Raw genomic sequence first — 12,020 nt, 5'->3', positions numbered from 1 at the left:
TGAGCAGCTCGGATGTATGTGTCTCCCGAATTGAAAGCATTAAATGCCTCTTCGAAAAAGATGTTGTTGCGAAGCACGGCCCGTCGACGCCGGTGATTCATGGTGCTCTCTACTTCGGAATTCGTGGCAGAGAGCATATCTGCGTCCTCTTTCGGAGGACTATGTGGCATCGGCCCTACGTCCGCCTCCTCTCTCAAAGTCGGTTCTGGAGCCTGACTGGTGGAGGCATGGTTGGCAGGATCCCTGGATATAGTCCGGATACTCCTCTTCCTGCGAGGATGTAAAGGGCGTTGTTATACTTCAAATAACAATAATTACATGAAATGTTGTTTCCTTACCTCTGTAGAGGCGTGTCGGCCCTAACCGCCTTCCTCTTGAGCCTACCCAATCTGGACGCCTGTGGCTGACGGGTCCCTAGGGGCTCGGCCCTGCGCTCCGAGCATCGCCTCTGCAAAAACACGACGCTTCAAGGATAAGGCGTGACATCAGGAAAGAGTCCTCTTCGGAGGATCGAGTCTTCGGCTTGGCTTACACGCGACGAAGGTAGCAGTCCGGGATAATCAGCAGTAATAGCCACTGAGGCATCGTCATGGCTCTCCCGATAAAATATCCCGTTGACAAGCTCCACGGCCGCATCCGGGTCTTCTTCGAGTCCTAGATCCAGGGCCCTTTCGGGGTCCTCTGGCTGCGGGGAAGGGCTGGAGATTCCTTCTATGGCCCTCCTCAGTTCCTGCTCGGAAATATCAAGGCAGGTAACCTTAGCAAAGAACACCACGATAAGTGAAGCGAGAAAATAAATGACGACTTACCTAGTTTGGGGGATTGTACATGGAGAATTCGTCCCGCGGTTTGACATGAAGGAAGTCTTCCTCTTCTCCTTTGTATAGATCGGACAATATCCTTGCCAGAGCAGTGGCGGAGTCCAGATCCTTACGGCCACAACGGGTGGCATTGTCTGCCCCGTTGAAATGCCACATGGGATTGCCCCGATATTGAAGCGGTTGCACTCCCCGCATTATGCATATTGCCATGACCTCGACTATCATCAGTCTGGATTTGGCCAGTAACTTTATCCTACTCATCAGGAAATGTATTTCCCTGGTATCCTCTTCTTGGGGGCCTCAAGGGCGCCAGCTTAGACGTGCCCTTGGCGGGGCGTTACTGAACTTAGGGAGTCCTGTCTGGACTAGACCTGGAAGGGGAGCATCATCAATATAAAACCACTCTGAAGCCCAGTTCTCTGGTGCCTTCTTGGGAGTGCCGGATAGGTATCCGGTCTCGGCGATACGCCATACTTCGGCCCCGCCCACTTGACATAGGGACTCTCCCTGGTTGCGGGGGACAAGGCAGAACAACTTGTTCCACAAACCGAAATGAGCCTCGCAGCCTAGAAATAGCTCACAAAGGGCGACATACCCTGCTATATGTAGTACGGAGGTTGGGGTAAAGTTGTGCAACTGGAGGCCGTGGAACTCCAGGAGCCCACGAAGGAATGGATGAATAGGAAACCCGACGCCCCTTAATGGATGCGGAATGAGGCATATTCGCTCCTCTGGAGACGGATTAGGGGATCTCTCCGCTTGTTCTCCGTTGTCATAGGTGGCTATTCCGGCTCGGACGGGGACCATGAAAGCCGGTGGGAGAAGCCCTTGGGTTTGTAACTTTATCAAACGGCTATGAGAAACTGAACACTCTCCCCAGTCCCCCGGCTTGGGGCAAGGGGAGCGAGCAGAAGAGTTGCGACGACCGGCCATGTTGGAATGGTTTTTTCGGGGCGCTCTGTTGGATGCTTGCTCGAGGAGGAAGAGTGAGGTTTGGATCTGGAATACCCGTCTCTTCAAATAGATGGTTAGACCGAAGGATCGAGGGTGGCAAATGCAAAAAATGCCTCAACTCCTCGCATTCGCTCGACACATGGAAATGGTCATTATTAAGGCACTGAAGCCAAGGAGTACAACATTGATGAAATGCCGGGCATTGTTCACTGTAATAGGTACATTGGAGTATTCAGAGATGGAACCCGCCTTGCAATGCCGAAGACAGGACTGCGCGCCGGACTCACCGTCATTGAAGCCTGGTTCAGGGGCTACTGAGGGAGTCCAGGATTAGGGGGTATCCGGACAGCCGGACTATATACATCGTCCGGACTATTGAAGCGTGAAGATACAAGACTCAAGACTCCGGCTCGTGTCCGGATGGTACTCTCCTTTGCGTGGAAGACAAGCTTGGCGATCCGGATATTATATTTCCTTCCTTATAACTGACTCCATGTAAACCCTAGCCCTCTCCGGTGTCTATATAAACCGGAGAGGATGGTCCTTAGAAGGCCGATCACAATTACAATAATACCATCATAGGCTAGCTCTTAGGGTTTAGCCTCTACGATCTCGTGGTAGATCTACTCTTGTACTACTCATATCTTCAATATTAATCAAGCAGGAAGTAGGGTTTTACCTTCATCGAGAGGGCCCGAACCTGGGTAAACATTGTGTCCCGTGCTTCCTGTTACCATCAGTCTAAGACGCACAGATTGGGACCCCCTACCCGAGATCCACCGGTTTTGACACCGACAACCGTCCTCAAGGCCGGAGGCGATGGCCGGGTCATGGCCAACTAGCTGCCCATGGCGCTCACCGGCGTCCCACGCATGTGGTTGCTCCATTTAACAGCGTCTTCGGTGGACTCCTGGGAGGAGCTGCATGGCCTCTTCCTCGCCCATCACGCAACACCGGTGCTCCCGATCGTCGCAGCACTGCTTGGTGCCTCAGAAGCACCACCCATGAGTCACCACATCAAGTCGTTCGTCCGTCAGGTCGGCACTGCCCTGACTCGCCGCCCAGCTCCTCCAGGTTCGGTGTCACCCAAGGCCGACTTGGCCTTCAGCTCGGATGATCACCCCGCCAACACCGCCTGCTCGGGTGTGCTCCCGATGCTATGTACTCCTACCATCTGCCAGGTGGCAGTCACCAGGACCCTCGTCGACGGCGGGGCTGGCCTCAATGTGCTCTCGATCGAGGCCTTCAGCCTCCTTCACATGCCGCTATAGCGGCTCTGACCCAGCCAGCCCTTCTCGGGCATCGGGGGCAGCCCCACCGGGTCTTTGGGGCAGATCCGCCTCCCAGTGAGATTCGGCACCCAAGCCAACTTCCGCACAGAGCTAGTCAACTTCGACGTCGCCCCAATTCGCCTTCCATACAACGCCATCCTCGGGTATCCGGCCCTGGCCAAGTTCATGGCAGTGACTCACCACGGCTACAATGTCCTCAAGGTGCCAGGAAGCGGTGGAGTCATCACAGTCCCCTGCGAGGAGAAGGATGCAGTGTGTTCTCTCGAGCGTGCCTTCCAGGCCGCAGCAATCGAGGACCCAGATCATAGGAGCGGGAGCATTCCTGAGGCAGTCCCTAAGAATAAGAAGACATCACTTGGCCCAAACCATCAGGAGGCAGGCACCTCCAGTGGTGTTGCGTTAGGATCCGCGCCCGTTCAAGTGGCGCCTCCCTCGGTCGCATAGGAAGGCGCGCCCGGCGCCCTCCTCGGGCAAGACTCGGGGGCTCTCTCCTGGAGGGCCACCGACTTTGCCAAGGTCACGAGGGAGGTGCTCGGGCACCACTTGGAGGCGTGCTTAAAAGCACGTTTCCCTCAGGAAGGTATGAGGCAAGGAGGGCCAAACCCTCAGGAGTTCATCGCAAGAAACACTCGGGAGCTGCAGGAGTCAAGAGTCATGCGCGGCAGCCGCCGCTTACTCGTTGTAGCCCCCCATCCAGGCGAGGATGGTGGGCTGCGTGTCTGCATCGACATGCCAGGGCTCTACCGGGCCGCATCTCAGGAGCGACTCTGGCCCTCACACGTGGGACGTTGCGAGGGTCCACCTCACAGCTACGTTCACATGCCTCTCGGCTTGCCGAATGCGGCCGCTGCTCATCAGCGCCTGCTAAGGAGCATTCTGGAGGCTCAGGAGGTCAGGCACTGCGTGGTCCTAGCAGAGATGGAGATGGTCCTCGAGGGGCCACCTGCGCCCCCAGAGCCTCCTGAGGCTCCTGGTCCCGGGAGCTCGTGAGGATCGGCTTCCTCACCGCGCGTCGTCCGCTACTTCAGCATTCCTTCATCTCCAACGGTATCAGGTGACATCTTTCAAGTTCCATTTTCAGATGGGAGCGCCCCCAGGGCTACATCATTCCCAGGCCGCGTGGGTCCGTCCCTATGGCATGTATCTCTTTTGTTCGCATCTTTAGGTTACCTTGTTGGGGGCGCCCCTCGGGCTGCATTATCCCCAAGCCGCTCGGGCCTGACCTAGTGGTGTGAATCCCTCTCGCACCTGTCTAAGCTAATTAACCCTTCCATACTCAACCTGCCTGACTTAATCGCCCTCTCGATTGACACCAACCTTTGGAGTTGCTCTCCCTGGCACGACGTTTGTGCATGGGTCCGTCCCTGCAACATCGACAAACCTGAGCGGCTGAGCTCTGGCCGCGGCAGCCCCGCAAGGCGCCACCTCACCAGGCCCTCAGTGCCCCCATCTCTCCCCCAGAGCAACCGGTGGCTGGCTGACAATTGTAATGGCAACTCTCGTTTTCCTTGTGGTGAGTTTACATGGTCTCTCTAAGGGATAGCGTCGGGCGAGGCCTTCGCGGTCTCTCTTCCCTCTCGCCCACACGAGCCGCTTGCGCGTTAAAGGAGGGCACCTGAGCATCACGACTCACGGACTCTTACTGGCTCTCCAGCCCTCACCTCCTGGCCTTGTCCACGGCATCGCGACCTGGCATACCATCGACGGCTGAGCTCGCTCGAGGGCCGGGACCCGAGGACGTAGAGCACGAAGGGGAGTGCGGGAGAGAGGGAGGAAGCTCGCGAGGACCTCACCAGGCAACTCCCCAGCTACTGACGTGCGGGCCTGGCGCCGCACCAAGAAATGGCCCCAAGCTCCTGAGATAAGTCACTCTCTGGGACTGCTAGCTAACGCAACACCAACTCCGCACCTAATGCGGCCCTGTAATGGCGATGTTGCACTCCTTTCTCACCGAGCAGCGGCTGCTTGAGCACTAAGGGGGACCTCCTGAGCATCGGGCCTCGGGGGATCTTACGAGAGCTCCGGCCGCTCACCTCCTGGCCTTGACCACGGCATCGCGACCTGGCATACCAGTGACGGCTGAAGCCGCCTGTGGACCGGGACCTGTCGGCGTAGAGCACCAAGCCCTCGTGAGGTTAGAAAGGAGGGACCAAGCTGAGACAGGACAAGCATCTCACACTGTTTCACGATGAGGATCATATTAATGAAAGAGACTACAGACGCTTTACATGCCCCCAAGGGGTGTTTTCTTGATTCCTTGCAGGGAACAAAAGATGCAAATCCTAAGGAGCCCTAACTACAGGTACCACAGCGGCAGACGCCATCATCAACAGTGGGCCGCGCAAGGCCGGCGCCAACCCCATCCAGATCAGCCGCGCCGACCGCCGGGCACACCGGCTCTGCTCCGGGCACGGCGCGAGCTCGGGGGCTCGTAGCTGTCGTCGCTCGTCTCCAGAGTCGAAAGGAGCTCAGGGGAGTTGCTTGATCCTCCGGCACGGCCGCTGCTACCAGAGGAGCTGCTGGAAAGGCGGGTAGCAGGCCTGGTCCTCGCCGCTCCAGAGCTCCGGCCGTTGTCTGTGGGGCAGCACTCCAGCCTGCGTCCTTCCTCGTCGAAGACCTTGAAGAACATCAAGGAGGCGTCATCGTATTCCAGCTGAATCACGAGGGCTCCCCCCGTTCGGCAGACCCTGGCGATCTCGCACCAGCCCCGGGTCATAAAGACCTTGCCAGGGGCGACGACCTCGACCTCCGCTTCGGTCGCGGGGGAGCTGCAGCCGGCGTGCTGCAGCCAGAGCTCCTGAGCCCCTCTCGATGGTATCTCGAAGGCGAAGGATGCAGGAAGGCGAATCCAAGAGCTCGGAGGCATGGCGGCGTGAAGCACAAGCTCGCGGGAAGAGTCCGTAGCGTGGACTCCAGGGGGGACGACGCACGTCGCCGTGATCCGTCAGCGCCGGTGGTGGCACCGGCGGTGCCGCTTGGCGTCCTCTTCCCCAGGGCCCTCGGCCTGGGCGTACAAGGGCAACGGATATCCGGGAGGAGGCCGCTCGTACCAAGGCCTCGACGCCTCCTGCCGAGCACCCTCAGTGTGGCGGCAGGGGACCGGCCGCTTCTTCAGCGGGAGTGGGACGGGCCCCTCTCGGGGGGCCTTCCCTTTCTCTTCGATTGAAAACCGGTGGATCGGCGCCATCATCGATGAAAGGAAGTAAAGAATAAGAGGCGGAGCAAGGAAAGATGGACTGGGAGGGCTCGCGCTGTTCCGTACTTATAGCCGGAGGAGGCCAACCGTCGGCCTCCATGATCACAGGTAATCATGACTCATTTTGCAAGCAGGGACTTGTCATGTCGAACGGTTGCCGAGGCGTCATGGGGAAGCGAAGGCGCCCACGTCCAATCAACCACCACGCGGCGCCCAAGGCCACGGGCTGTTGGGGCCCGCGGCGCTTCGCACTTGCCCCTTCGCTTCTCTGCTAAGCCAAGTCCGGGCGCGCCTTGGGCCCGGGGGCTACTGTCGGCGTTCTGAGAACGGGGGTCCCCAGACTTGCCTGCCTGCGGCCTGCGGCGTGGCTCAAGCAGTGGCCCAGTGCGGCCCATCTTCATCAACTCAAGCTCACACCCTTGCGAGGGGCCAAGCCTCGCGGGGCGGACGACAGGAAGCTTCCTCAGGAGCGGCCTCGTCAGGCAGACTCATGAGGAGGCGGAGAGATCAAGGCAGGGGTACCTCATGAGGTGCCCATGACACAAGCCATGACGACCCAAGCCAGGCGGGCGCCGGCCTGTGTAGTGTCCTTGTTTCCCCTTTGGTGCAAAGGGGGCAAGCACAGGCCAAGGCATCAGGCAAAGGCTACCGTTTTGGTGCAACAGGACCAAGACCAGCAGAGCGGCAGGATGGAGGTCACCGTGGAGCCCAAGACGGCGTCATCGTCAGAGCCTTTGGCAGTAGAAGACCAACTTTAGTCAGGATAAGTGTACTAGATGTTCCCCTTCAAAATGGCCAATAGTTGGCGCCCTTCCCGCTCAATATTTGGGAAGAGGGCCAGGGCCTCTCTCTATATATAGGACTAGCCACCACAGTAGGAAGGGGGAGAATCAACCCTTCCGAAGGAACAACACCACCACAAGAACATCCCTCGTGAGGTTGTTCTTCCTTTGTATTGTTCATCATCAGCCCCTGAGGCAATCCACCACACCACACACTGGAGTAGGGTATTACACCACAATGGTGGCCTGAACAGTATAAACCCCGTGTCCCTCGTGTGTTCATCTTTTCTAGCTTAGATTCCTTGCGAAGCTTTGGGACGTGAGTTGGTAGAGGAGAGATCTCCGCGCGCACCCCAGAATTCGAACCTCAAGGGTCTGCCGGAACCCGAAATCCGACATTATCCCTTGGGTGGCGCGCCAAAGCGGCTTTCTCACCAGACCATCGTGTTCGTAAGTGTGTTCGTGTGTGTTTGGGCCGCCAGGCAGACGTGCCAGACGCGTCTAGACATGGCCGAGCTTCTTCGTATCTATCCCATATTTAGGCTGGACATGAGAGTGTACCGGACACTTCGGTCGTATAGGACCGATTTGAGAGCAACTCCAACGCGCCGACCCAAACGGACAGCGGATTTGTTGGCTTTTTGTCCGTTTGGGTCGGCCGCCCGCTCGGTGTCCGCCCTCTTTAAGATTTGGGTCGACAGTGCACCAACGGTTGCGACCCACTTCATGTCCGCATGCAAATTTCAAAAAAAGGCCCGCAGCCATAGATCATGGCAGCGGCCATGTCGTCGCCCGGAGTTCGTGCCGGCACCATGCCAGCGCTGACATACAATGCCAACTTCAGAAAAACAGCACGCAGTTCAGCTGGCACACTTGCCAGCGGCCAACACACATGACAACACACAAAAAAGGAGCGGGACAGTTCGACCACGCCATCGCTGTCGTGGTCATGCCAGCACACTTGCAGGCATACAAAAAAGGATGGCGCTCGCCGCCATAGATAACTCATCGTCAAACTTGAGCATGTCGGCCTGCATCTTCTCAAACCACCACCTCTTCCTTGGCGACACGGCGTTAAGATGCACCTTCATGATCTCTACCCCCGTCATCATGCTCGCAAGAGCCACTTCTTTCGCCTTGGTCTTGGCGTTGGCAGGCTCAATCTCTAGCATCTTGGCTTGCTTCTCCGCTTCCATCTCAAGCATCTTGGCTTGCTTCTCCACCTTCATGTCAAGCCTCCTTCTTTGGATCACCATCCGAGGATATGCAGATGAGCCGGTGCTGGCCGAGGCCACGACAGCTTTGACGAGGCTGTCCTGGCCAGGGTTTAACCATAGGTACATTAGCGCCTCCGTCGTTGCCGCCGCGACGCGGGCATTGGTGGCCTCCTGCTGCAACGGTGGCGGCGATGGCGACTGCCGCGATGGCTTCCTCCATCGCGTTCGCCGCGTGTCTCCGGCCCTTTCTCTTCGCCGACTCCCTTGCCCGCTCGTCGGTCGTCAGCTTCTTCCTCGGCTTGGGCGCGGCGATGGTCTTACGGGGGGCGCGAGGCTTGCCTTTGCCGGAGGGGGCGGACATGATGCCGAATGAGGCGAGGGAGGTGAGGCCGGTGGCGGCATCGAGATCGACGTCCATGGCGAGCGTCGGGAGCGCGTGCGGGCGGGAGGTTTTTGGGGAAAATGGAGGGAAATGGTGAAGGCTGCCACCGACCAGTGGGCCAAGGGGAGGAGTAGGCGGGCGGGCGTGCGTCCTTCTCATGTCCGCGTCGATGCAAATCCGGCTAAAAAATGGGTCGGCAATGGGTCGGCAGGCGGACGAAAAGTGGACACGCATCTGTTTGGGTTGGTGCGTTGGGACGACTTTTCTGTCCGCGCCAGCCCAAACGGACGCGCGCGAGCGAAATGAGTCGTCGCGTTGGAGTTGCTCTGAATAGCCCGACTGGGCCGTGTTCTTGTGATGAGTTGACTGAACTGTCTGTCCTGACGTACGACGGGTTTGATGAGCTCGGCTACAGCCCACCTTTAGCAGTCACCTCCATATGTCGACCTCACCGGCGACGACGACGACGAGTAGGACGTGTGGAAGTTTTAATGTTTATATTTATATTCTTATATTATTAACATCATGTATCTGGCATTATTTTGCGGAAAAATTCATGTTCAAATACACGGACAGTTTGGTATGCGGCCGGCTGGTTGAGCGCACCGATAGCCGCATAACCGTAAGAACGGGTGTGCCTGTTTTTTTGTCTCAAACCAACAAAATTCGAGCAAAACGGATGTCCGTTTAGAATCGTGCGCTGGAGTTGACATGAGGAGCCCGGGTAAAGGTACGATGCCAGAGACCATGAGCTGTGCGACGGGAAGGGTGTCGACTGGACCATGGAGCTTCCGGTCCAGCCCCTCCCCCGCACTGCCACATGCTCTTCCTCCTAGATCTCGTTTGGCGACGCTGCACTTGCACGCGCGTGAGCGTCCGTCCGTCCACGCCACCGCCCGGCCCCGGGCGGACAAAATTACTGTTATGACCTATAAGGCTACCAAAATCCCGATTTGACTCGCTTTGGAAAAAATTTCGTTTTTGACCTTTTTAGGTGACGCCAACATCCCTGGCGTCTGGGTTGCGAAGCAGACGCCAGGATCCCTGGCGTCTGGCCCCTGGCCCGCACTGCCCGCCTGCACGTTGACCAGCTGACGTGGCAAAGGGGCCAGACGCCAGGGACCCTGGCGTCTGGCCCTGGTAAGTGGATAACCCCCACGGGCCGAGCCCACCCACCCATCTCTTTTCCTCCTGGCGGCGCATGAACAGAGGGCTTCCTCTCCTTCGCCCTTCTTCAACCTCACACCAAATCCTCACCTGATCTACTCCATCCTCCACTCTAGTTCGTGGATCTGGGCCCCCTAAGCATCCTTGAGGTATTCTCCCCCGTCTCCTCCAATTTATTTGGGTTGAGTCCTCTTCTTTTTGATGCATTATTCAACACTAGGTGATGTTAGATGAGTAGATGATTTCTTTGTTTTAGGAAATTGTTTGTAGTTGATAGATGATTTGGTAGGCAGTAGATGATGTGTAGTTGAACATGTAGGCAAAATCAATTCCTTTTTGTGCATATGTTGTCCATAGGAAAAAAATTTAACTAAGAGGGGTGATTTTTGTATGTAAAATAGACCTGTTTGATAATTTGGTTTGATAGGATGTGTGTATGTGGTATAACAATATAGTTGAATTTAAATATGATGTCTCTATGTGTAGATAATCTTATTGTTGGCATACTTTATTTGCAAAAGATATGGTGAAATTTGGTACTCTAGATGATATGCATATGTGACACCATATTATTTGACAAATTTATTTGATTGAGATGATGTTGGTATGTTTGAGAAGAATTATGTGTGCATATGAAGAAGAAAAAAATGATGTGGTTATGTTTGAGAAGAATGGTGTGTTCATATGGCATAACTTGGAGAAGAAAATTGTATTGTTTTATATTGTTCATGTATTCATAGATGTTTGTGATTTGTTTTGTAGGATGGCGGATGATGATGGACCTTGGTATGCCGGATTAATCGATGAGTGGGATAAGGAGCATCGTGCTCGTGCCATTGAGAATGGAAAGGTAAGAAGCAAGACTTGTCAAATTTCTTTATTTCTCATTTGTGTTCTTGTATTGATCAAAACATCACTTTATTTGCAGCTTGTAGTTGCTATGCGCATGAGGGGTCATTCTGCTGATGGCTTTACTTACGACCCGCGGTACGAGCCTTATATTTGGAGATTGGGTCTTCTCCCATTCGTGTTGCAGTTTAAGCGACGCGCTCCGCCGGTGAACCACGCGGCATTGACCGCACTTGTGGATCGTTGGAGGCCGGAGACTCACTCGTTCCACCTTCCATGTGGGGAGCTGACGATGACCCTAGAGGACATGGCTATGATAAGCGGCCTTCCTATCGACGGACAAGCTGTTACCGGTCGTGTCAGCATCGTTAATTGGCGAGAACGGACATGCATTTTAGTTGGTGTTCAGCCCAACGACCCTCAAGAAGGCAAGGCCGATACCGCAAGAGTGAGGCATTCTTGGCTAAAACTAGTCAGAGGAGACACCAATCCTTGCCCTCAGGGTGCCAATGACGTGGTTGTGCAGCAGTACGCGCGGGCCTATCTTTGGTATGTACTAACCAAGGTAGTCTTCTCAGATGCAACCGGGAACTCAGCCCTCTGGATGTTCTTGGAGCTACTCAATAACTGGGATACCCAGTATAGCTGGGGTTTGGCCGCACTAGCATATTTGTATCGTTAGGTAAGAGATATTTGCAACCATTTATCTTGCATTTGTCATGCGCCTCCATATCTAACATGTTTGTTTGATTGCAGCTTGACTTGGCGTGTCGGAGGAAGGGAGATACATCCTCATTGTCTGGGTTTGTTTGGAGTCTATCCGTGTGGATGTGGGAGCGGATCCCGGTTGGACGGCCCGATTTCAAGAACCCCCTCATGGCAAACCCACGGGGTAATCATGACGGGTTGCATGATGATGATCCATATCGGCGCCCTACACTTGCTTACTATTGGGAACAAGTGACAGTCTACACAGGAAGCTCGCATGTGCGATACAAGTGCTATATGAACGAGCTGGACACCTTGACTGCTGAGCAGGTTTTGAGAAGTTCGATGAGATAAAATTTAGTCAAGAATGAAACTTGTGTAGCTAACAATGTATCTCTTTGTTTTGCAGGTATATTGGTTGCCTTATGTGGAAGATCGTGACTTTGATCTTAATGAGATGTGCACGCGTGATAGCCATCTTTGGCGGGCGAGGTGCCCAATGATATGCTTCTTCGCAGTCGAGTGGCACTTTGTAGACCGTGTGGCAAGACAATTTGGAAGAAGACAAGGTATTCCAATTGAGGAGAGCAAGGAGGAAATGCCACCTCTGCATCGGTAAGCAAGCATGCCTTGAGTATGTAGTAGAGCATTG

The sequence above is a fragment of the Triticum dicoccoides genome, chromosome 2B (assembly GCF_002162155.2).
Source record: "Triticum dicoccoides isolate Atlit2015 ecotype Zavitan chromosome 2B, WEW_v2.0, whole genome shotgun sequence".
Classification (NCBI taxonomy): domain Eukaryota; kingdom Viridiplantae; phylum Streptophyta; class Magnoliopsida; order Poales; family Poaceae; genus Triticum; species Triticum dicoccoides.
This window is presented reverse-complemented; position numbering follows the sequence as displayed.